We start from the raw sequence: 26,890 nt of genomic DNA, 5'->3' as shown, positions 1-26,890 counted from the left end.
ATGAAGAAGGAAAATATTCCCTTTTTTACTGCTGGTCTTTTTAGCTGATTGAAGTCATTCAAACTGTGGTTTAGTAACATTTATTGACCATTTTCTACGTAGGAACAGTTATCTCTGTTTCACAATGGGGAAGAAATTCTCTCAAGGTTGCACAGCCAGTGAGTGGCAGATCCAGAGTCTGAACTTAGGTAGTATCTTCATTTTAGTAAGGACATTATTAACCCAGAGAAATCTCAGGTGGAATAATCACTTAGGTATGAATTCCGACTTATTTAAAGTTGTCCAGCAAAGAGAATAAAATAAAGAGGCACCTTATGGCTTTGTCCCTTACCCCCAAGCTTTTACCTTTAGCTCTCGAATGAGTCTTAGTTTTCACGTGTTTTGTGGGTATAAATAACCACAGCATGAGAGAATATAGAAGTTTCCCCATTATACAATTGGCTTGTAACAATGGACATAATAATAGTAAGTTATATTTGAATAATTATTTCATTTACAGAGTACCTTCACATTTATTTCCTCATTTTAGCTTCATAACAATTTAGGTAAGCAAAGCATTATTATCCCATATTACAAGTAGAAAACTAAAGTTCAAAGAATCAGAGAATTTCCAGGTGGACAAAGGTAGAGATTGTTCTCAATCCAGGCATTTTGGCTCTAAATGTTGTGTTCTTTATACTACATTCCATATGGATAGCTATGGGGATGTGTGTGTATATCCAGCTATATATGTATTTTAAATTTTAATTTGATTGAACCATGTGATTTTGACATGTACTTTTCTGGACACAGTGAGGATTTCTGTGTGAATTTCTGTGTGAATGTTGTCTGGGGGAACGTAGGAACGGTCTGGGGGATTTATTGGTGACACGGGCGTTGGGATGACTCAGCATCCTTACCATGGGGACTCCCTGGGGAATGAATTTTCCCACTCTATCTGTTCGTTGATTTTATTTGCTTATGTGATCAGTTCCCAAAACTTTCAGACTCATTATTTTCCACCCCTTGTGGGACCTTTGTGAAATTTCCCCATTTTCTCTTCAAGGAATTTCAAGTTAGTCACTCTCCTTTGCTTTGACTTTTGAGATTTCATTTACACCATTCTCAATAGCACAAAAAGAAATTTCCACAGAGGAAGCCCACAGTCAGACGGAAAACAAACACCCACAAAGCCCAGGCATAGGAGTGACTAAGCAGATCAAGGTGTGTTTAAAATTTATCTTCAACCAGGAACTTGGAATTCCCTGTAGACTTCCAAATATGTATGTGCTACTTATCCATATCCCCACCCATGTTCTACAGTCATTTTCCCTGAGAAACTGGAAGACTCCACTCTAGAAAGCATACATATAACGGAGAAGCAAACTTTATCACCTTCCCAGTTAGAATCATCTCTATCATTACTGATCTCCCCTCTCATTCCCCTTGATTTTATGGAATGCTCTTGACTACCTATGTTTTGTTTCCAATTCCTCAAGACATCCCTGAAGAAACAGAAAAATGCCACGTGAGCTTCTTGTAACTTCATTTCTTCTCAAAGATTTAATTGGGTGGGGGTTCATTTGTCCACCAATGGAAGGTGTCTAAGAAAACTCCCACAGTTTTCAGAAAATGCTGTTCTAGTGACTCAAAAATTATACTAATTTGGCCCAATTAAAGTGATTTATACTCCATCTAGTTATCATAAATGAGCATATTTCTTCTCTGACATAGATGCTTCTTCGTGACCCAGGGTACCTTACTTAAGCTGTCTCCCTCCAATTGCAAAGAACAGGGCCAGGCATGTTGAACTGAGCACATGGTAAGGAAGATGACCGAGTTCTTATTTATAACATATTCTGAAGATCAAGAGCCATTTATGTGCAGCATAATTAGTAATAGTCTGTGTGCTTGGTGTATCCAGTAGAGTTAATGGCCTTGAATTACGGTGACTCATCCTGTGCATTGTATTCAATAAAGTCATTCTTAAAAAGGAAAGTAGCATACAATAGCGTGTTGGCACAAGGTTTGATCACACAGCAGATTGAAAGAGGACCAGAGGAAAAGTATTCTTCAGTGGTGGATGTGGTTTCAGTAGACACAAAATAGCCAAAAGGGGAACATGGCAGGGAAGTAAAAAGCATTCCAAGTGCCTTTGAGATGCCTTGATCAATCACCACGCTCCAGGAGAGTCCCACATCACGAAACCTATGCAAATCCTGTGAGGTGGGACCGTCTGTGCTCCAGCAGGCAGAAATCTCTGAGGTGGCAGGGGAGGGACGTCTTTGGAGAACAATACGTACCAGAGCCCAGGAAAGGAATGGCTTCAGGAACTGAATATGCTGAGGGAAGGGGGAAGATGCCTTGTTTCCCAGCCCCCTCAGAATCTTCTTGTCTTGATATTCAGCTGGATAAGGATGGGGAAGCCCTGAACTCAGTTGTGTACCTTATTCAAGAGAGAACACTGGAGCAATGTGTTTCAGCACACATTCTTCGAGAAGTTTCGAAACCTTCGACACATTTAGCATAGTAAGTGAAAATAAACAAAACAAAGCATTCTGTAGCAGCCCTGTGACCCGTTGCTTAAAGGAGCCAAAACCACAAGAACAAGACACGAGTCACTCTGAGGCAAACAACTGTTCTTTTTTATATGTACGTATTTGGCCCCCTTTACCCTTTCCAGTTCATTGGTGACCTCAGAATCTGGTCTTGTGCATTGGCAACTGGGCCACTGCCCATTGCTGTGGATGACCTAGTGTGCTTGGTGCCTGCTCTTGCTCACCCTAGCTCTGGTCATCTATGAGACAGGCAGGTGGGTCTGCACAGAGAAGTTTGATTTTTGCAAAACTTCCTATTCCCTCCTTGTCTTTTAGGCTAGGAATGAGAAACAGACTACCAAGAGTTACTGAAACGCACACACGTGCAGTGAATCGAGAGAAACATCAATGAAAAAATATTATAGGCTTGTTAAAATTTAAGAGACTTTTGTATAAAAATTATTCACTAATTTTGTTTAAAGTCTAATTTTCTCCAGTGAACTTATTTAAAAATTGACTCTTAAAAAAACAAGCAAAATTTCTTTAAATACTCACATACTTATCCAATAATAAATATAATTTCCTAAACTTTTATATATTAATTATAAATTTAATCGTATCTAAGTGATAAATTAAAATTACAAGTCAAGCATATCAGACTTTCTTAGAAACTCCCTGTACCAAGCTGAATTATGGCCACCCAAAGACGACAAGTTCTAATTCCTAAAACCTATAAATGTTACCTCATAAGGGAAAACTGTCACCCTCAGTTTGCAGATGTGATTAAGGATCTTCACATAGGGAGATTATCCTGGATCATCCGGCTGAGTCTTAAATCCAATCACAGGTATCCTTAGGAGAGAAAGATAGAAGGAGATTAGACAGAGACGCAGAACGCAGAAGAACAGAAGAGCCCGAGTAAACAGAGACAAAGGTGGGATTGACGTGGCCACAAGTCAGGGAGTGCTTGCAGACCCTGGAAGAGGAAGAGGCAAGGGGTAGAGTCTCTCCTAGAGATTCTGGAGACAGTGTAGCCTTGGATATTGGACTTCTGCCCTCCTCCAGAACTGTGAGAGGATACATTTCTGTTGTTTTAAGCTACCAAGTTTGTGGTAGTTTGTTACAGCAGACACCGGAAACTAATATGATTTTTAGCACCTTAAGAAGCAAACAAACCAACATAAAATGTCACTATGGTTACAAAAATGTTTAAATAACCTCATTATTTCAGGTTGAAAATGTACAAAGTATTCGATTTTGCTTCTTGATCTTATTTCCCATTTTCCTAGATTTTCAATAAGTCTATCTTCCTAGGATTTTAGTAGCAATTGTATCATCCCAAGTATAAAAGATTTTCAGGTCAGCTGAGGTTGCACATTCTGGGTTTGTTGATTCCTTAACTCAGTTGGGTCCTAGGACGTGGTTGTACAGGCCAAGGTAATTCAAACTGGAGCCACCGTTCATGGGCTGAGGTCCTGTAGTAATGCTCTCTGGTTTTGTCATTGCATTTTACCTGCCTTTCCCATCGACTTCTGTTGGCTTGGCTGTTTTTTGGTTTTTTTAAGATTTGGTGTCTTTAAGTTCTTTTTGGCCTATAACTATAATAAAGTGACACAGTTTGTAGAATAACTATGTATGTCTTACTGGTAATTCATTATACCAGCAAGGAAACTCTAGCAGATTCATTTTCTTGGCTGGGCAATTGGCTCTCTTTTTAATCTTAGAATGAGATTGCACCTGAACTGAGTTATTATTCATGCCTCTTTGCTCTCAGCTGTTTCTACCCGGTCAACACGTGATACCAGCAGCAGTGAAAGGCTCTTCCTATCACAGATACAACTCCAGGACTGCTTGGAGGCTGTGCTCACCCTCAGTTTTGTTCTCATGGTCCTGATTACACATCTATGAAGCCACTGAAGATCTAAACATGTTCTACTCTATACGTGCCTCACAGACAAGGGCAGGGGTACTGGGTCCATCACTCTAGGCCTTTCTCCCACTCTGCATCCTCAGTGTGTTGACTCTCTGTTGGTGTCTATAGCTTCATGATTACAAATGATTGTTGCGCCAGGTGTTCCAGAGGAAGAGGAGCACAAATGGGCAGCTGCCCCTACAGCTACCTTTCTACCATGAAGGGAGAATCTTTTCCAAAATGCTCTCCCCCAACAAAGCAGACTCCCATGTACCTCCCTTTGGCCCAAAGTATGCCATAGGACAAGGTGGCAAACACAAGGCCCGTGGGCCGAATCTAGCCCTCCACCTTGTTTTATCTGACCTGGCACCTTGTTGCTGCCCAGCGGCAGCGCCGAGCTCCTTGCCCCTAGGTAAGGAGTAGTTACATTTATACAGCCCTAAAATTACATTTAGCCCTTTGAAGGCAACTGCAAGGCTGATGTGGCCCCCAGTGAAAATGAGTTTGATGCCCCTGTCATATGACCTCCTGGCTGTGAAGGAGACTGGGCACAGGTGCTTAGAATTTCTAGTCTCCACTAGAGTGAATGAGGTAAGCAAGGAAGAAGGATTGGGAAGCGTGATTGGTGAGCCAGCTGTCTGCCTACAACACAACGTTTCTCTGAATGTCTGTCTTATGTCCCTCTCTCTAGACCTCCTTCTTCTGCTTTACCACTTATGTGGCTAAAATCCCTTAGTTCTGTTTCTCAGCTTGTGGTCCATGGCCTCCCTATTTTAGGTTCATTGAGGATAATTGGTAAAAAGCATCCTATGCTCCATATCTGCTGTATCAGACACATCCTGAAGATCAAAATCCTGAAGCTCAACTATCCTTCAGCCCCAAGCCAGAAGATATAGAGACGGAGCTAGGGAGTCTTGCATGATTCTGACATACACTAAACTTCGAGACACAGTGAACTAGAGTCCTTGTGTCTCAATTCCAAGTTCCTTGGGAAGAAAGGCTTGTGATTGGCCTATTTGGGGCTGGCGTGTATGACCCTTGATCCGTTCAACTGGGGTCGCCATTGGGAGACAGGTGGGCGTGAGGTCCCTAATGCCAACTGCAGAAGTAGACTGTCTAAGGAGTCTGGGCAGGGTGAGAAAGGCAAATCCCTTAACGTCTCTGCTACAGGACTTACAGTTCACATTTCACAGGGGCCCTCCGAAGATCCCTGGTGTCCTTGTCACCCAGCAGGGTTCCTCTTATACAGCCCAGGCCTCTGACTTAGTGCCCCCACTGTCTCCCTCTGGTTGGGTTCAGTCTACCTTGGAGGTCACTTCATTGTACCTCCTTCCTAATCATTACCTGCCCACTCCTGGCCTCACTCATGCTGTTCAACTTTGAAATGCTGTGGGGCCTTTTGTTGGTGCATCACAATTAGCCCATGTAGCAAGTTCAAAATGTACAACCACAGAACAGATGGGAAAAAAACGTAACTATTTGTTCTGTAATTAAACTCAGCTCAGCTCCAGTTTAAAACATTTTTACTGATCCTACAGCTTTTAATCTTTCTGTGTTAAGGTAACTCCTTACTTCCATGTTAAAATTTTGCCTCTTCTAGAGTCAAATTTAGAGTTCTCCACAGGAGTGACTTCAGTATGCAGAAGACTAAGAAGTGATCTAGGTTTTCTTATAATCCTCTGCTTATGTCATGCTGTGTTGTCACACTCCAGGCTTTGGGGCATTGTGGCTGGTACCCATGGGGTATCTACCATCTTGCCTGGTCTTTGACATGGGGGGCTGGAAGCTGCTGCTGATAACTCTGGTCTCTCTATGTTGCCTCTGATCAACCATGAAGACTATACTTCTACCTCCTTCTGCTCTGCTCCTGGACCTCTTGTGACTCCTTAACTCCTGCAGCCTTTCCACACCCCTGCTTGGGGTTTTAAAACTTCCAGGTGTCTATCCTCATTACTCTATAGTACACAGGGCTGTACAAAGGTATGCTATGGTCTGTGTGTCTTAGCCACTTTCCTGTCATTGCGAATGATGACCCAAGAGCCAGTGGCTTCAATGCCATTCAAATCAAAGCTTTTTTATGTGACTGGTTGTCCTCTTGTGCTTTCTCTGCCTTGAAAAATGTTATTAGGAGTCCTGTAAACATAATGAGTATCTTTACCACATTCTACATAAGGTTTGACTGCAGGAGAGAAAAGATTTTACCACCAGATCTCTTATTCTTATTAAACACCATATCTTAATTAGTCTCCCTGAATTGTCTCTTTCTCACCGGCAAATCTTCATTTCCTTTTTTGCGTAGGAAAATAGATATGTTAACTGGCCCTTTTCACTATTCTGTGAGGTTGGTGTAAGCTCAGTGCTCAGGCCACCGAACTTGGTTCATGATCATTAAAGCCCAGCTCTTAGAATTCCATATAACCCGTTTGTTCCACTCAACGAAACCTGGCTCTTACAAATAAAAAGGCTTCTTGGTTTTAGGCTAATCTGTGCTCCCCTAACACCAGTTCACATGGAAAGTATCACTGGTACTTGAAAAGTCTGGGGAAGGTTGGGATCGACACAGCTGAGGACGTGCAGATCAATGCACACACACTCTCATCTCATGCACACTCTACGCTTTGTTGTCTTGTGCGCGTTCCATGTGTCTTCATCTTGTCTCTCCTAATAGACCAGAGGCTCCCTGATGGCAGAGACCATGCATTTTTAACCTCCCCGAAACGCCCCACCGCTCAACAGATGTCCTCTATTTAGCGCCGTGTTTCTTGTATTTTTTGTTGGTGATTTCACTGTTTACAATGGTCCCTAATCAGAATGCTGAAGCACCGTTTAATGTCCCCAGCACAAGAAGGCTAGGACGTGCCTTATGGAGAAAGTACACATCATAGGTAAGCTTTGTTCATGCGAAAGTTACAGTGTTGTTGGCCATGAGTTCAGTGTTAATGAGTCAGCAATATATACTAAATAAAGTGGCTTTAAACAGACACACACATCAAACAAGGTTATGTGTTTGTTGGTTGGTGGAAATGCTGTGACCAGAGAGGCTTGTAGGAACCTAACACTGTATTTCCCCTAGGAGCGAAGGTTCGGCATTTGCTAGTTCAGTGTTCCCAGTGACTTTATAGAACATAAATACTGCAAACCATGAGGATCAACTGCATGAGTTTGCAGGACACTGTGAAAGTAAGGTGCAGTCATTGGGACAATTCACCCTCACATCTTCAGCTTGCTCTTTTCATTAATTCAACATGGTGCTTATCTTGCTGATGTGAATGATATAATAAAATAAGTAGAGATTGACATTTAGATGCAGACACAGCTGAGCATATAAATCCAAGTTCTACCCCTGGGCAAGTAATCTCTTTGAGTCTCAATTTTCTTACCTATAAAATAAAAAACTTTCAAATTTATTGTGAAGATTAAAATAAGACAATATATAAGCCTGATATAGAGCCGTCATTTAATACATGGGATGTGTCACTCTAATTAGCAGTCAACAAATAATGGATTTCTCCAGGCAGCTCTAACTGGGTTTTGAGGAAGGTTGGTAACTCTAGTCACTGCCTGCTGCTCACTTCTACTGAGGGTTTGGGTACGTAGCATACTAATTGAATTTATCATCTACTACCACAACTCTGAGATCATGGGAATTCAACAAAAAATACAACTCTGAGGGTGCCTCTGTTTTTTTCTTTTTTCCCCAGAAGAAAAGATTTTGACTATACCCATCATAAGATATGAACCAGTGAAGCAGGCTTTTATCTAGAATCAATGACTGCATATTGTAAGAATTTTGTTGACATAAAAAACCGTGTTTCTGATACTGCAACTGAATCATCACTTGCTTCTATCAGGTTTTGATGACCAAATGTTACCAGACAAGGAGCCTGGCCCTGAGTGGATCTGCCTAGGGCCAGCTTTAGTGTGTGGATACTTAACTTTGTGGAGGAAATACTCACAACGTGAGCCAAAGTGACTATGAGGATACATCTATTAAAGCTGGGGACAGTGAACCAGGGAAGGGCTTAGCAGAGAAGAAGCAACAGGAGAGCCTGGGCTGGGCTGCCTCAGCTCACTGGGAATTCAGAGAAAATGTGGCCTTGGGGACAGGTTCAGGGGATCAGCCTGGGGCACACTGCCAGCTGCCCATTACCTTGCAGTTTAGGTGATACATGCCTGTGAAGAAAGAAGTGGGGGAAGAAGAAGGGAAAGGAAATGGTGTGGGCTGCTCCTCAGAAGGAGAGCCTGTGTATGCACTGAGACCTTAGTCTTGAGTCTCTTAGTCTTTTATGCAGGGGGGAATTTTAGGCAATTAGAATATTCCTCAGTTCTCCAGGTGTGCCCTTTTAGGGTCATGGTCTCCTCTGATTGGTCAGTGGCAGGGCAGGAGGTCTTTAGTCATTGCCCTTGGTTCTGGCTTCCCCCACCTGGTTTTGCTGCTTTTCTGAGCCTGGTGCTGAAATACACCTGAGGCCTAGATGTTATCTCCAGGGAGGAAAGGTTACCCTTGGGGGCGAGGTCCTTGTCTTCCCAGTTTTGCTCCCTGCCAGGCACTGGGGCCTTCTGCCCTGGTGACCATCTGCACCTGGCTGTAAATTGCTCTGCCATTGTGTTCAGCTGTCTGTCTCAGTTTTCCCAATCCACTTGCCAGGGAATTTTCCTACTTTCTTACTATCCTCTCTCACAAAGAGAAATTACAGCTTTTACTGAGCCAACCCTGTGTGTCGATAAAGATAGCTTAAGAGTCACTTAAATAAGATCTAATTTCATGAAAAACAGTGAGTATCATCTGTTAATGAGGTTAAACTTTGTTTCGTTCTATTTGGTAAAACTGAACTGGATGTTTTGCATAATGCAAGTTTCCATTACATTTTATACAAATATTATTTCCCAGAAGTAGTCCTAATCCCAGACTGTGTATCCCATGGTCTGCTTGGCATCTCTGCTTACACGTCTACACCAATCTTCCCTCCCCTCCTCTTTACTATCTTAGCAACGGCATTACCATTCAGTCCGTGGCTCAAGTCTAATATCTGGACATCAGCCCTGGTCTTTCCTTCACATTCATTCTTTGGGAAACCCTGTCAACTCCACCTCCTGTGGATAGAAAGGGGGCCACATGCTAAACCTGACAAGCTCAGGGAAGGCCTGCATGGTGGCCTTACAAACTCAGAGACTGAAAGTAACCACATGGACTGGTCTGAAATTAAAACTTTCTAACTAAAAGCAAGTCATGGTGGTTAGTCATTTCCTAGGCCAGTATCATTCTCAACAAAAGTCAATCGTTACCTTAACTGAGACTGTCTATTGTATTTTTGCCTTTAAGGTATCATACCTTTGGAATGTCTGAGTGATCCCTTTTTCTGTACCCCTCAAGGCACAATCTCCCACCAGAACACAGAACCCCTCATTGTTATCTTGTTCCCCGAATAACATTTCAATGTGCTGTCAATGTTCATTGTTAACTATATTATGCCCACCAGTGTAAAAGACATATTTGTCTCTTCACTTTACTCTTTATCCAATCCCAGAAATCTCCCCACTTTGCTTTCTCCTACCTCCTTAATCTATCACCAGTGAGTTTCACGTAGCCCTCCTTCCGCCTCCTCCTTTGATTATAATGTGTAAAATAAGGTGCCAAACTGCCATTCTCTGGAGCATTTACTCCAACCACTGAGATTTTGCTTCTTGGAAATTGTCGTCAGTTTGGCTTAAATAAACTCATCGAAAGACTTGTAAGTTTAGAAGTTTCCTATGTTGACACTCTGAAATATATTCCTAATCCAACTACATCTCGCCCTCTGTATTACTGCAAGGCTAGTCCAAGAAACCATTGTCTCTCATCTGAACTGCTCCAGCAGCCTTTTAACTGGTCTCCCTGCTTTCATACACCTATGGACTCCCCTTCATTTTTTATACATCAGCCTTGGCTTCCTGCTTTTTTCCTTCCTGGCAGATAGCTGAGCCACCTGACCACAACTGTGCTAGGAAGCAGGGATATAGGCTCCTTTGGACTCCAAGTGGCCAGGACCAAGCTGGAGGTGAGGTTCAGCATATCTCCATGACGACTTCAGCTCTTGGTCTCCTTTTCCCATCGCATAACTGGCCTCCCATGTCTTCCATAGACCGGTCTTCATCAGATACTATAGTTTTGATGGCTTGGTTTCTTCTGGTTCCAGTTCTCAAATTCCTCTTCTGGTTGCTGAATAGTCAACTGTGATATTGTGATTTATAATAAGAAATCTATGTATATATATATTTGGTTTTCAAACTCATTTCTGGCACAGAGCTCTTAAAACCCTTGGAATTTCCTGTGATGAGAGTGATAATGACGTCTTTTGTAATGTTAAGGAGGTGTCTTTGGAAAAGCACCAAAGGAATGGAGCTGGTTGCCAGGAAAACCAACCTCAAAGGAGGTTAAAACTTTTAATCCCACCCCTCCACCCCCCAACCTGACTTCCAAGAAGGGGAGAGGGGCTGGAAGTTGAATCGATCACCAATGGCCAATGATTTAATCAGCCATACCTGTGTAATGAAGCCTCCATAAAAACAAAAGGACGGGTTTTAGAGAACTTCCCAGTTGGTGAATACGGGGAGATTGGGGAGAGGGGTGCACTAGGAGGGGACATGGAAACTCTGAGCCCTTTCCCCATCCCCTGCCCTGTTCAGCTCTTCCATGTGGTCGTTCCTAAGTTATATTTTTTTAATAGTAAACTGGTAACCTAGTAAGTAAATATTTTCTCTGCATTTTGTGAGCCACTCTGGCAAATTAATTGAACCCGAAGAAAGAGTTGTCGGAACCTCCAATACATAGCCAGTCGGTCAGAAGCACGGGTGATAACCTGGGTTTGTGATTGGCATGTGAGGTGAGTGGGTGGGGTGAAGAGTCGTGTAGGCTCATAGGACTGAGCCGTTCACTGGGGAATCTGACAGTACTCTGGGTAGATGGTGTCAGAACTGAGTTGAATTATAGGGCGCCTAGCTGGTAGTGGAGAATTGCTTCGTGGTGTGGGGGAAAACACCCACGCTTTGGAATTAGATGGAACCAGAATCTTAATAACCCAGATTTGTTTCAGTACTAGAGTGGCTGTTGGACTTGCACATTCCATCCTCAGAAACTGGATCCTGACCTGGCAGCCAGGTGCGCTCTCTGTTGAAGAGTTCTTTGATATTCATGGGTCCTGCCTGCCTGCCAGACCGGGAGGGTTGCTCCCGCACAGTCTTTCCACCACTGTAGTGTGTGGAAATTCAGTATATTATGTAACTCTCAAAAGACAGATGAGAAAACATGTGCTGACAAACTCACGAAACAGAGAGTGGAACAGTGGTTGCCAGGGGCTGGTGGGTGGGGGAAATGGGGAGTTGGTGGTCAAAGGAGACAAACTTCAGGTTTTAAAATGAATGTAGTTAACAATATTGTAGTATATGCTTGAAAGTTGCTAAGAGAGATCTTAAATGTTCTCACCACAAAAAAAAAATTGTAGTAATGTGAGGTGATAGATGTGTTAATGAATCTTATCATGGAAATCATTTTATAATATACATGTACATCAAGACATCCCACTGTCCTGTTGCTGGTGGAAGTGGGGCTCTTTCATGGGATTGTGAGAAAAAGTATTCATGGACCCACACATGGGAGATAGTGGTGTAATAACGCTTATTTGGGTGAAAATAGAAGGCTGCCCCTGTGTCCCATCTCCGTCTGTTCTGCCATGGAAAGAGTTCAACTATGTCTTCAGCAAGGTTAAAACAAAGGCCACTGTTTCATATTAAAGCTTAGTCCTCTGGAGCCCACAGGCAGCTCTAAGCAGCCTCAGTCCCCATCCGGGTAGTTTAGCGCTGTTCCCGCTGGAGCTTGCATTCAAAGTCTGCCTGGCTGCGGGCTGTAGAGCTGCTAAACCTGCCTGGTTACTATGGAGAGACCATACAAAGGAATGGAATGAGTGCCTGCCCCCCCCCCCCAGAGATTCTTTGTTAAACTGGGTTATATTATCTCAGGCTTGGGATAGAACAGGTGCTTTTTCAAAATAGCCAGTCAACTTCCCAAGCTTTCACAGGTTTCTGATGCGTCCAGCCCCTAGGTAGTTGATCCCCTTTCCAGATTAGACTAACAGGCCTCCATAGTGAAGCACCTCCCCCTGCACGTGTTGAGTGTACTGTGCGTATGCTTAGGCCCGGAGACAACCCTGTACCGGAGGGCAGGCAGTGCTCTGGGGTAGACTTCCTGTCTGCTCTGATAATGAAGTCTCCTCAGCCCCTTAGAGTGTGTGACTGCGTCCGTAAATGCTGTAGCTTCCTGGTAAGGCAAGCAGGCTTAAGCTCCCTGGTCGATTATGCTTATTAATGTCTGATTCCATTTGCTTCTTTCCTTTATTAATAACTAGCTAACTACCTACAGTAACAGTACAACTTAAACGTACATGATGTTTTATGTTAATTATAGCTCACTAAAGCTGGAGGGAAATGGTATGCTGAGAACCCTTCACAAGTAGGCCTCCAGATTGTGATCGATTTATTTTTGTAATGTCTATTAGTGAGACATTACAGTAATAATGTCACTGAGTAGAGCAGGAGACAGGTAAGAGACATAGTTAGAGATAATACACTGAAGAGTGTTAAGGCTTTTTAACTGGGACATGTAAAAACTATGCCTTGCACTCTATAGGAAGATGTTATGAAGGCAGTAAACAGCCATCCCCACAAACCAGGACTGTATGCCAAAGGCTGACGAAAAGCACATAGTAGGGATGGTTTTAACAGGCTCACAGAGACACTCTTATGCAGTGCCGGTGGTAGCATGGTAATTATTCGTGGTTTGTTTCATTTTGTTTGCAGCCTGTTAATCCTTTCAACTGTGTGCCAAATAGTCTTGTGCTGATTTAGGGGAAAAAAGGCTGCTGCTGGAATATTCTAAAAATAGTCAGGAAAGGTCCTTTAAATGTGTACTAAGCACAATTAGAAGTCACACAATGCAGCTGACAAAAGTTGGAAATGACAAACGGGCCTGTCAAGTGGAAAAACTGCTGTCGATCTAGTCTTCCCATTGTGCCAGGTGTGAGGCACCACCAGAAATAGCACAGGTCCTGGAAGCCATGGTCACAACCTGAATATGAAATGGAAACGCAGGAAACGGGGATGAGGCGGCCGGTTATGCCTCATTCCTCTCAGCCACCCTTCCACACACAGGAAGTAGCCACCAGGACTGTCATCCTTTGTCCCAAAGGATGATGATGTAAAAAGAATCTGAAATGCAGAGATCTCAAATAATCATCCATCCCTAAATCCCGTAAACTGCCTGCCTGACACTTTGTGTGACGTGTTTTTGAGTCTCAACATCTCATTGTGTAGTTTCCTTGGTTGCATATCCCCTTCTGTTCCCTGAGAATGAGACGCATTTTCTTTTCCGCCAGTCAAGGCCTGCGGATCAGCTTGATGGACCTGCCCTCAGGGGTACAGAGCAGTTATTTTAGGGCTTCATTTCCATTAGGCTCTTTTTTGAGAACTTAGTACAGGCAGCCCTTGCTTCGCACATGCTGTGTCAACTGAATCAAGTGAAACTCGTTTGTATCAGAACCTTGCAAAGAAAGGGCTGCTATATGCTTATTTTTTTAATTCATCAGGATTCAAACATTACTTTTAGGAGACTAGAATACCTTTGTATTCTGATAACAGTGTCATTTCTTTTTCTCTAAAATTATGAAGGAGTTATTTAGAAGGCCTTTAACAGACATGTATTTCCTCTGTTAATAATACCAACCTTTGGGCTACTCCTAAAGTACAGGACTGATACAAAGAGCTCTCTGTACAGTTCAACAGTTCACCAAGTGGCTCAGCTGGAATTGTGGTCCTTGGTCAAGGTCTTCCCCATATTCATGAAAAAGAGCAAGGAGAGTCCCTTAAGTGATCTTTTGTGTTCCTTGTGGTCTTGTGAGTTCCCAGCCACAAGCAGCCTGGTGAGTCTGTTCCACAGACCCAGACGCTCCTTACCAATAATCTGCCAGCTGTGCCAGCACGGCCGCCCATGCTGGGGGCCCCTGGCAGTCTGTGTATCCGTGCTGAGAAAAGAAGGAAGATGCTATCAGTGTATACCTCATAGGTGAGGGTTAAATTACATGCCTAGAATACTCTTTGCATTTTCCAAGCACCTAGTAAATACTCAATAAGTGTTGGAAATTATGATTGCTATTTTTGCATGCCCACATGAGATAATACTGTGGCATGTAGCTACATAAGAATAAGTAAACTCATGTTTGTTCTAGCTATTGTGCTTAGGTTCTCTATTCCTTACAGCTGAACAGAAATGTAGCAATTTAAAAAACTAGCTAACCATAAATGCACGCATCCCACAGAAGCCATTTGTAGGCCTAGTAGAAATAAACAGGGATAATATTTTAATGGATAATAAATTTATGTTATTATTTGATAATTTTTAGGCTTATTAATAGATAAGTTTTAGACTTATTAACGAAACCCCCCTTTCGCGTCAAACCAATAGTTTCAAGAGCAGAAATAAATTGTTGGGTAACATAAACTGGTTGAGGAAACCTTGCCAAGTATTTTTTTAAATCTCCTATTTTTTGTTTAATTTTACCCCCATCATTAAAAGTCTTATTTTTATAATAAAAAATGTTTCTCTGTCTCTGTTTACACTAGAATTGGTTTACTTATTTTCTCACCACTGTTTTTTCTTGGGTCATTGAGTTTTGTTCCTTTCAGTTCTGAAATGTCAAGGTTCTATAACACTGCAAAAGCAAAAACCTTTGTTTTCAAAATCTAAAATACTTCTCTCAGAGGGGCTTTCCAAAAGAATTCAATGATGCACTAAGGGGTGCAAATTATAGGGAAACCCCTTAACTTCTCCTGTTCCCCCAACAGCAGCCAGTTTCCGTGAAGCATTGACTTCAGGCTCAATAGGCTAGAGCGATGTGCACACTTTCTGACCTCTGAAGAGACTAACGATGGGCTAGAAGGCCAAGTGGTCACCAAGATTTACGTGGGATTACGTAGAACGTGAGACACTTAAGTGAAAACCTGGAAAAGCAGAAAGAAGGCAAGAGAGAAAGAGGGTCAATGGTCAGCCAGTCTTGACAGAAGCTTCGATCATAAAAGTCTACAGTCCTATCTAAAACTTATTAGTTAAGTTTTGAGAACTGTTCCCAAAGTAATTCTTGACATGCTAGAAAATGCATTACAAAGTTTTGTAATTTCAGACCTGTTTGCAGTATGGACACCTCATAGATATTTGTATATACATACACATATATATACATATATAAATATATATGTATATGTTAGTAAAAATAATACATACAAATTTTAAGATGCTACAGATTTTACAAAGCACCATCAATTTAAATAGAGCTTTTTTTTTTTGAGGAGATAAAAGCAAACTGCATTAAGAGGACAAATCAATTCTTACTCAGCCTAATTTCAGAAAGATTTAAAGTATGAAAAGTGAGGATTTTAGTCTCGACGGAAAACAGTAGCCCTTGCGGCTCCATGAGAGGGCTCTCAGCTCAGTTTCCTCGAGTTGGGTATGAGGGATGTGAGAGCTATGCTGGTTGTGGGGGGGGGATGGGGGGGTCAGTGAGGGGCTGCTAGAAATGCCAAGAGAACTATGAGAAAAGACAGACCAGATCGCGACTTTGTTAATATTTACAACAAAAATTAGGACTTGGGTGTCTTCAAAGAACCATAAGAATTAGTGAATATATTTTAGTTAATTTTACTTGAAGATGCACAGGGTCTGCCCTTGGCCCTGCTGTGAAAAGATGAAGACCCATTATAACTTAAGGGAAAGTGCACAGGAAAATCAGAAACGTGAGCTTGGGCTCCAGCTCTGCAATTCATTTGTGATGTGACGAGGGCACGTTATTTAAGCTTGCTGGACTGCAATTTCTCCTTAGCATAATTAGCGTGAACAGATTGTTGATCCCACGCAAGATGTGTGGGCCTCTGAGAGGGCAGAGCTGTGTCTCTCTGGGAGTCATGGGCAGTGGTCGGGGGGAAGTTTTCCTCATTTCAGCAGAGTGGCCTCAGGGGCTTGGCTGGCGTCACCAACGATGTGCAAGCTCCATGACGGCCCTCCAGGCAAAGGGGCTAGGAGAGGGGTGAGGGCCGACCCACCGAAGATCTCAAAGACCGCGAGAGGCACCTTCACTTTATGTCTGCGTGGCCACACAGACGGTAAAGTCACGTGGCCATTTCTCTCTGCCGTTGGAGCCGTAGCATCCTGCCCATCCCAGTGTTCAGGGTCTGTTCTGAGGCTCTCAGGAGTGCTACTGGTCCGTCTATGGAGTCTGATACGTGACAGAGAAGAGGGTGAGAAGAGGGCGAGAAGGGTTTTAAGATTACAAAGTAACCAAAATGTGAGATAATATAACATTGGAAGTAGGGAAAATCTGCTTCAAGTGCAAATGGCACGGAGCTTACGACACTGGAAAGGATTCCGGAGAACAAAAATCTGTCGAATGAGGAACCGGTTAAGAGTCCTGTGCACTGTGGTCAGCAAGGATCACAGGCTTTCTGCTTCTAGACTTCGGAACAATCTTTTATAACTTAGTCACAAGAATGGGAGCTTTGTCCTCAGTCTAGAGTGGTGTTTTTCAAAATGTAGGTCACTACTTATTAGTGGGTCATAACGTCCATTAGTGGTGGTGACTGGCTGCTCTGATGAACTGGATAGCAGACCGCATCCCACAAAGTGAGCTTTGTGGGATTTCTGCTTCGTGTGTGTGTGTGTGTGTGTGTGGTGTGTGCTGGGCACGACATAGAATATATTCCTTACTGTAGGTAGCTGTCAATTATTAAACTAAAAGTCTTCAACTTTCATGACTGAAGTCTTTGTCTTAGTTTTTAGATTTATGTTTAATTTTTAGAGAGGGGAAGGGAGGGAGAAAGAGAGGGAGAAAAACATCAATGTGCGGTTGCCTCTCATGTGCCCCCACTGGGGAACCAGGCATGTGCCCTGACTGGGAATCAAACTGGCGACCCTTTGGTTCACAGGCCAGCACTCAACCCACTGAGCCACACCAGCCAGGGTTGAAGTCTTTTTTTTTTAAGTGAGGTTGTATTGAGCCAAAACGCTAGCCAAGAAGAAGACTGGTCTTGGGCATGGAGGTTAAACCACCAGCAGCACGCCAGGTAGGACAGACAGCATGCCGCTTGTTCAACCCTCCCAGCCACACCGTGAGGCGGCACTTCTCCCCAGTCATGGACGGGAAGGCGGAGGCTCCAGGAGGCTCGTTACTTTGTTCCTGGCCACCAGTTCTTGAGGGGGCTGGAGACAGACTGGGATTGCCCCTCTCTGAAGTCCACCCTTGGTGGTGGCAGCGCAGCAGAAAGACACAGAGGTTTAGGTCTCCGGTCTCTGCCACATGTCAACACCAGCAAGGGAAACAAAACAAAGCCCATGAATGAAAAATTTCCTTTTAGCCTGATCATTTCATCTAAAGAACTGCATCTCAGCGACAAACCCAAGAGAAGCTAGTTGCGTACTCTTCTTCTTGACCTTGTCTTTGTGAGGTAGAGTTTACTGTGTATCAAAATGGGGTTCAAGAAAATGCAAAGGAGGAGGGCAGGAAGGGAATGATGAGCAAGAGGTGACTGTGCTTATGGAAATGGTTACAACCCACTGGGGTGTCTATTTCCTGCCCTGGCTGATCCACAGGTTTATTCCCCAGTGCGCTGTGCGAGGCAGCCCTGGATCCTGCGTGGTTCCTGTTGGGATAACTAACAGGTGGCAGGCAGTTTTAGAACGTCTCCATGCTAGTTTGAGCCTCTCACTGAAGCTGGTGGAGCAATGGCAGCCGGTATCCTGCAGGAGTAGCCCAAATCACTCTCCACTGATCGACTCCTAAGGGTTCTCAAAATGCTTCCTTAAGCAGGCAGGAGAGTTTAGCTGGAAGAGGTGTGTTGTGTTAGCTAGTCATTAAAGCACTGGCAGAGGCCCTCAGTCTCCTCCCCTGCCCTTCGCTGCTGAAGGCTGTGACCTTGAAGGAGAAATTCAGGACAGATAAGTTTTTATGGGTTGAGAGAAAATAAAACATGAGTCTTTGTAGGCCTCTCTATGATTTCAAAGGAGAGACTTAATGAAGAGGTACCTTAGGTTTTTAGGGCTGCCCTAACAAATCACCACCAGTTGGGTGGCCTAACAACAGAAAAATATACTCTCACAGTTCTGGAGGAGGCTAGAAAGCTGAGGTCAAGGTTTTGGCAGGGTTTGCTCCCTCTGGGTACTTGGGAGAGAACCTGTTCTATGCGTTTCTCTTAGCTTCTCGTGGTTGTTGGCAATCCTTGGATTCTCTTACCTCGTAGACACATCTCTGCAATCTCTGCCCCCACCTTCATAGGCTGTTTCCCCCCGTGTCTCTGTGCCTCTTTCCATTTTCTTATGAGGACACTAGTCGTATTGGAGTAGAGCCTCAGCCTACTCCAGTATGATCTCATCTTAATTACTTACATCTGCAATAACCCTATGTCCAAATAAGGTCACATTGTGAGGTTCTAGGAAGGACAGAAATTAGGTGGGGGGCACTATCCAAGCCAGAAGAGGAGGGGCGCCAAAACAGTTAGGTGCTTTTGTCTGAGGAATGGAGAGGACCAGTCTCTCAAGACCCGTTGGAAAGGATACAGCATACTATTGAAGCCAGCTGGGTTATAACAAGAAACAGACATCCCAAATGGGCTGAGACTTTAAAGAAGAAACTCTTTATAATGAATGGCAACATTAAGCAAAATCAAACAAACAAACAAACCAAAAGGGTGGTGAAGAACCCCAGAGTTGGCAGTAGCAGGACGCCATTTTCATGCATCCTCTGGCCTTCCCCTCCTCGCCCCCCACAGAGACCCATCCCGCTTTGTCAGCTTCTCTGCCATTGGCCCGTTGCTGATGCCTCACCAGTCCTGCCTCCGGGGCTTCTCTGATGCAGTGATGTGGGCTGCCTGCGGGCCCCTGCCTGGCATTCAAGCACTCACAGCCTGGAAGCGGATGAGTTAATACTGTGCCTCCCTTGAAGAAGGGAGATGGAAGCAAATTGATTCCCACTTCCCTAGTTCTCCCCTAGCAGACTGTTCTGTGATGTAGTTTATAAAATTCCTCAGAAGATTCAACGGCATTGAGCACCAGCTGATAGCAGTGGTCCATGGAGCTACTTGTCCTGGTTTTGGCTTTTTATTTCTTTCTCGTTCCCTCTCCCTGGCTCTCAGGGATATTCGTGTCCTCTGAAATAAGTTCCCAAATAAACCACACAAGCCTTCATTTTTCAGTCTCTTCTTTGAGGGAAACCCAGGCTAAGCAACCACTCCTAAGTCAGCAGGTGCAAGGGGAGTAAGAGTTTACTGGGGAGAGAGAAAAAGGGAGGGGGTGGGAGGAGAGGGAGAGGGAGAGGGGAGAGGGAGATGGCTGAAGCTGAAGCTAATAAGCTGCAGTCTTCCAAGGAGGAAAGCAGTCCTTGCCAACCCCCAGGCCAGCAGGCAACTGGGAGAGGAAATTCAAAGTCCAAACACAGTCTCCTCCCACCCACCATCTCCTGCCAGGAACTTCCATGGCTGGACCAGTTCCCAGAGGATGAGGAAGGGTTAGCCTTGGTACAGTTCAGAGAGGTCAGTCTCCCAGGGCACAGAGCAGGTGGGAAGGATGGAAAGTGCTGGAGACAAGCACTTTCAAACCCAACCAGGTTTATTCTTACACAGTTGACAGCAGCACGGACAGGCTTCTCAGGGCCGTCTTTTCAAAGAGACACATGGTTCCCAGAGGAGGTTACTCTTCTCCCCACCCAGGAATAAATTGTCTGCTACACAGGTTGAGGTTATTCATTACCAGTGAGCATACAGGTCATAATAAACTTGGTCATCATCTGGATTAAACAGACTAGGCCAGGGGTGTCAAACTCACTTTCACTGGGGGCCATATCAGCCTCGCAGTTGCCTTCAAAGGGCTGAATGTAATTTTAGGACTGTATAAATGTAACTAGTCCTTAAGAGTTAAGCGAGAGCTCAGCACTGCCGCCAGGTAGAAACAAGGTGCCAGGCCAGCTAAAACTAGGTGGAGGGCCAGGTTCGGCCCATGCGCCTTGTGTTTGCCACCTGTGGCCTAGGCTATTGGAGAGAATGTGATTTTGGATTCCCCTGATTCAACTCCAAGCCCTGCTACTAACAAGAACTGTGCCTTCAGCAAGTTTCCTGATCTCAGCAAATCTCAGTTTTCTCATCTGCAAAATAGGATTAAAATATCGACCTTACCTCACAAAATGTTTGTGAGGATCCAAGGAAATAAAACATCATAATAAACGGTAGCCGTGGATTTTCATTGCTGCTCATTTTATGATGGCCTCAATTTTCTTATATCTATAAGTATTGATGGATGTTATTAGCAAATTATACAGGATCAGATGTCGCAGTCTAAGCAATCTAAAAATCCCTCTAAATATCTAAGGATTTCTCTTGTAGTTGGGTTAACTGTATTATTTTATCATTTATTCTGTCTTCTTGCTCTTACTGTATAAAATATCCTAGAGTTGATCATGACAAATGAGCTCAGCTGCATTCAGATGTCAGTGGGCTTTAAATTGGCTTTAATGAAAATTGGCCGGTGATAAAGCAATTGGTGCTCAGACTCTTGGCTACCCTTGGCCTGATTGCTGACCGTGATGAATCATTGAGGGCAAGGCCCACGCTTCCGTGTGCTGGAGGCTTCCACTTGACCTCTGAGATGGCCGGGCTGCACACGGGCTCGCTGGAAAATGACCTCTGCCTGGAAGCCTGGCCCATGGGACTTGTGATGCACAGCTCGTCGCCGATTGTGTGAGAAAGGTTTGTGCGCATCTTCGACCTTGGTGTATCATGTCAACCAAAGGTCATGCTCGGTCAGAGGTGCAATCATTGTTTTGTATGCAAGGGTCTGTGACTCTGCAAAATATGTCTGCTTATTCTCTTGTCCTTTGAGGAGGATCTACCAATTTCTTTTAGAGTAATGGTGGTATGTAAACAAAATGTATCCCTCCTGCCTTGTAAACACTTTTTCTTTCCCAAATAGGATTTTTATTTTGAGTATAAGTGAATATACAAGAAAAATAGAATTTGATGAGTGGGGAGGTGGGGGAGGAAGGAGACAAACTCATGAGAATCGAACCATTTAAAAAAAATGAGAATAATAAATTTGAAACACTTTGGATCATGAAGTAAAAAACATGTATTATGAAAAGGATAATGTCTACACTTTCTCTCTGGGTTATGTAGCTGTTAAACCATATATTTCACTTGTTGAATATTTGGTGGTTCTTGCTCTGTCTTTAAAAATGATTGCCAATTTCAAGACTCATGCAGGAAAATGAGCCAGAGGGCACTGCAATTGATAGGCACTAATCCTCAATAGTGTTTGAACGGGAGAGCTGGCACTCCTCCGCAGGACTCGGGCGTTGCCACCGAGGCGTAAGCCACCGAGGCGTAAGCCACAACAGAATTAGAAACATGTCCTACATGGAAACATTTTTTTTTTCTCAAGGGTGTGTAATTTGAACAGAGCAACAAGGGGTTTGTGAAATGTGTTTCAGTTGAAGGAGGCTCGTGGAAGGAGGCAAGTGTAGAGATTAATCAATCTTTAAAAAAAAATCAGAAAACCCCTGTTTGTAATTTTGGATTGGGTGCTTGGCTCCTTGCCTTTGGGACTCTTGTCAACAGGAACTTTTAATCACAGATCTTTGGGAAATTGACCAGACGACACGTTGCTCCACACTTGTGTTTTGTTATTGTTGTTGTTAGTTTTTTTGTATTGAATTTATTGGGGTGACATCGGGTAATAATATTACATATGTTTCAAGTGTACAATTCTATAATACATCATCTGTATATTAAATTGTGTGTTCACCACCCCATATCAAGTCTCCTTCCATCACCATGTATCCCCCTTTACCCCCTCCTACCTCCCCTGCTCGCCCCACACCCTGTTCTCTCTGGTAATCACCGTACTATTGTCTGCGTCTATGAGGGTGGTTGTTTTCTTGTTGTTGTTAATCCCTTCACCTTTTTCACCAAGCCCCTCGACCCCCTCCCCTCTGACAGCTCTCAGTCTGTTCTCTGCATCTATGAGTCTGTTTGTATTTTTTTAAATTTACTTAGATTCCATATCAGTGAAATCATATGATACTTACCATGTGGTACTTGTCTTTCTCTGACTGGATTATTTCACTTAGCATAATACTTTCTAGGTCCATCCATGCTGTCACAAAGGTAAGATTTCCGTGTTGTTTTTTTTGTTTTTTGGGTTTTTTTTTTTTTAATAGCTGAGTAGTATTCTATCATGTAAATGTTCCACAGCATTTTTATCCACTCATCTACTGATAGGCACTTGGGCTGTGCCCCACCCTTCTGTTTGACAGTAATTATTTGCCTGCCGTGGAATTGTTGAAGCCCTTCCTCTTCCTAGAATTGGGAGTGTTGGTGGAATAGGCAGGTTTTAAGGAAGCACTAGCTCACGCTCAGGGTGGTACAAGCAGAGGGTGGGCTCCTGGCAGTGTCTGTCTCCTTGTATTTTTCACCCTCGGTGCCTCGCTGGCCTTATCCTAGTCTCAGCCTTGACAGGCACCTGGCATTGTCTGAGAGGCCCAAGGTTAAGGCAATACAGCAACCTGAGCGTCTCCCAGGCGCATGCAGGGTGTTGAGCACACTGACTGGTTTGGGTGCTGCATCAGCTCCCGGAAACATAAAGGGCTAGTTGTTACACCTCAGCCTCAACCGTGTAAAGTGAATGTACCCCTCTGACTAAAATGGGCCTAAAATGCCCAAATGTGCCTGCGATTGATTAGCACTCCCGGAGGCAGCCCAGGTTCGTCTGCCTGTCTGCTGGAGCAGCTGGGAATGTGTGTTTCCAGAGCTGTCTAGTTTGACTCTCTCTCAAGTGCTCACAGATGGTTGGTTGGGCACTGAATAGATTCTCTTGACCCATTGTCTCCAATTCTGACCTTCTGTTGCCACCCCAGGGGTCCTGAGACCTATCCCTCCATTCTGTTTGGTGGCCTGGCGATGACTGTTGACATTCCTGTGATCAGAATGCCCACGTGCTGGTTCCCAGCTGTGCCTTCCTCATTGCAGGGGAATGAAATTGTTCCTGGAAGACTCCTAGCTCCTTTGTGCCTTGACTTCCTGGATTTTGCATATTTAAACAAAGCTTTTCCTTATGATGACTAGTTATGGCTCCTTTCTCTTTACTCCCCGAAGCACCTGCCTTATATTTCTGTTTACTGCTTCCTCTGCCCTGTATCCACAGGGCCTGGTATACACATCGTGCCTTCACCAGATTCTGGACACCATGGGTCCAGGGACAGTGTCTCATTCAGCTGTGATTGTCCACAGCATTTAATCCAGTGCCTGGGACTTGGGGTGTGTCCCCCAAAGAATTCTTAAATGAATGAGTAAATAATTGAGTAAATAATTGAATTTATAATGATCAAAGGAATTGGTGGCCTCTAGTTGGACAGGAACATATTCTTCTTGGTGCTCAAGCTTCTATTAGCCGGCCCAAGAATCGCGCTGGGGAGATGCTGTGGTGACTGAGGGTTGGCCAGCGGGGGCATGAGAACAGATCCAGGCAGGAGACACAGTCATGAGTCAAACTTAGGCACTTATTTAGATAATAAAGGGTAATGCCAGAGTTAGTAATAATGTAGACTAGACAGTTACAAAAGTACAATATGAAGAAATAATTGTTAGTTGGGATCCTGTTGCTTTGGAACATCAATGAAAATGTTGGCAAATTGTGTTTGTTTATGTTGGATAAGATCCTTAGACACTTTTACATTGTAAAAATTTTTTATGATTCAGGATAGTGTATCCATGGAGTTGAGTCAAGAGTATCATGGTGAAATAGAAAGATTCCTCAACATATCCCTGAACGTTACCTGGTTGGATGTTTCTGAATGAGGCATTTAAAGTATAGATCCATTTTTGTTGTAGGAAACAAATAGAGCAGGCTGGGCAATGCCTAAGATGTTTCCAATCTCCGAAATGTTTTAATTTAAACTTTTAAGTGATTCTGAAAACCACGCAATTATTCAGAGTGCCCTTTACTTAAAAGAATCCAAATGTATGTCTCTCCATGAATACAATTTAAATATTGAAATGTAATTTGTTATATGTGCAGTGATTCCATTGAAAATGTTAATATTTGTTAACAAGAGCTCAAACATGAGTTAACTATTTAATTTCTTAACACAATGCCTGCATTTTTCTCAGAAGAAAACTTTTTCTAGACACTCCACACCATGGTCATATTCTTATCACAATTTGCTGAACGACATTTTGTTGGGACTGATTAAAGACTACTTCCACAGCCCTGCAAGTCACAAAACCCTTTATTTAAAACCCTGGTGGGAAACAAGATAAGCATGTCACAGGGCGGAAGTAGGAGGGGAGGGGGGAGTCCTCACTCATATTTGATTTTTTTTTTATTGTAATAGTTCTACCACCACAATCATGGAGTCGGAAGGAAGTGTGGGAAACATAGATGACTTACCTACATATCACACACAGTCCGAAGCCCACCAGGTCCCTGTCCTTTCTGTCATCCATCATATCCCCAGTGCTTCCAGCCGTGAGTCAGGGTGACCTTACACCAGTCACTGAAGAAGGAAGAGAGTCTGGCACTAACTTAAAGAAAAGCCTCTGATGAAAATATAACTCCTTTTGCGTTATGAAAAAAAATACATACATTATGTACACACACAAAAATTCTTTATGGTCTCACTTGAGGATTAAATTCCATTGGTACGTAGCATACTACATTCCTTGGTCTACCAAGGTGTGCTAAAAAATAATTTTTTGTGGCTTTCTAACTTGGTTTAATAATGAGGAAGATGTTCAGACTTGGCTTTTTCCTGTTTTAAGCTAAAACAGGTTCTGATTTTTTAAAAAATTCTCTTTTCCTTTGTGTTTTTCCTCTTGCATAGTTTAGGATCCTTCCAGAATATCTGTCACCTTAGATTAGGATTGAGATAGCCTTAGGCAGGGGAAAATGACCTTTCTATGGTTTTACTTACCAGGCACTATGCTAAGGGCTTTTCCTGTGTGATCACCATTCAAAAATATTTATACAGGGTGAGTGTTCCTTGATTGCAACCATAACCTATTGTTCCTGTCTGTCTCTGCCCAACCATAATCAATGTCCAGGGAATTGTGTAACTGATCCAATATTTTATTTCAGAGGAAGCCTGAGCTATGCATATATTCTTTGTGGATAAATTAGTCCTGAAATCCCAGAAAGTCCCAAGATGAGTCATCTGGTATATGGTCACCCTGGTCCATGCATCTGTGATTGAACTGGTGTTATCTGGTTTGTTGATCAGAGTGTAAATGAGGGTGACAGATGTAGGAAAAAGGCAATTTAATAAATGATAGCTATTAAAATAAAACAAGGAAGGAACAGCACTAAATGTGTGCTTCAAGCTACTCTGGTTGAGGAGGGACCCTAAGTTGGCAGTACCAAGCTGATTGGCTCAAGGGAATTAATCGCAAACTGTGAAAGTGTCAAGGTTGGCCAGAGTTCTCCCCAAATAATAAAAACTTTACTGCACCATCAGCATTGATTGGAGATGAAAGGCTAGGAAGTTGAATGAGTGCCCAGAGAAAAATCAGATCAATTTTGTACACAATTTCCCAGCTAACATAGACCATTCCTGAATCGATAGCAAAACCCCTTCTTGAGAAGAATCACAAATGCTCCTCCATCTCCCTGACTCATTTGTATTTGCTACCAACTTCACGATAATTCTGGTTTCTTCATGCTTTATTACAATGTATTTTCCCTTCGTATCTCTTGCAGGATAAAATATGGGGAATTAGAAAAAAAAAAAAGGAATAGCTCAACTTTTCCTTAAGACACAGTCCTAAGGATGCTTTTTGTAAAGGGCAGGAATTAGCCAACTCCTTGGAAAAAGCAGTATAAAGTCTGTACCAGATTTTTTTTTTCATTTTGTCTTCTTTGTGTGTGTATATTATAATAGCTACTGCATGTGAGCTCACAAAGTCACTGGTTTGGGTGGAAGGACATCTGTCCTTCTCTTCCTTACACTTCCTCCTCACTAGCTGAATAAGGGGCATACAATCTACAACTTGTGAAAGAACAAAGTGCATTGAAATAATGACACCCACACCTTCTTGGCAATTCTGTTGCTCTCAATAACTATTCATTCCGCTCTAAGTTATCTTTAAACACCTTGCTCAGTTATTGTCTTCTCAGGGAGCCTTCTTCAGTATGCTCCCCCTATTCTTCCAAACTCAATCCCTTCCAATGTATCATTTTGCCTAGATTATTTCTAGACTTGTGCCTATTTCAGTATACTGAACCATAGATCTGCATTTGGTTTGCATGTCTATCTCTTCTCCTAGTAGGCAAACCCCTACAGAAAACATGTCATTTTGCCTACAGCCCTACTCCTACCAGTGAGTGGCAAATAGTGTCTTTAATTGACCT

Source organism: Desmodus rotundus, chromosome 11, assembly GCF_022682495.2.
Source record: "Desmodus rotundus isolate HL8 chromosome 11, HLdesRot8A.1, whole genome shotgun sequence".
NCBI classification, from domain to species: domain Eukaryota; kingdom Metazoa; phylum Chordata; class Mammalia; order Chiroptera; family Phyllostomidae; genus Desmodus; species Desmodus rotundus.
Note: the sequence above shows the minus strand (reverse complement) of the source record.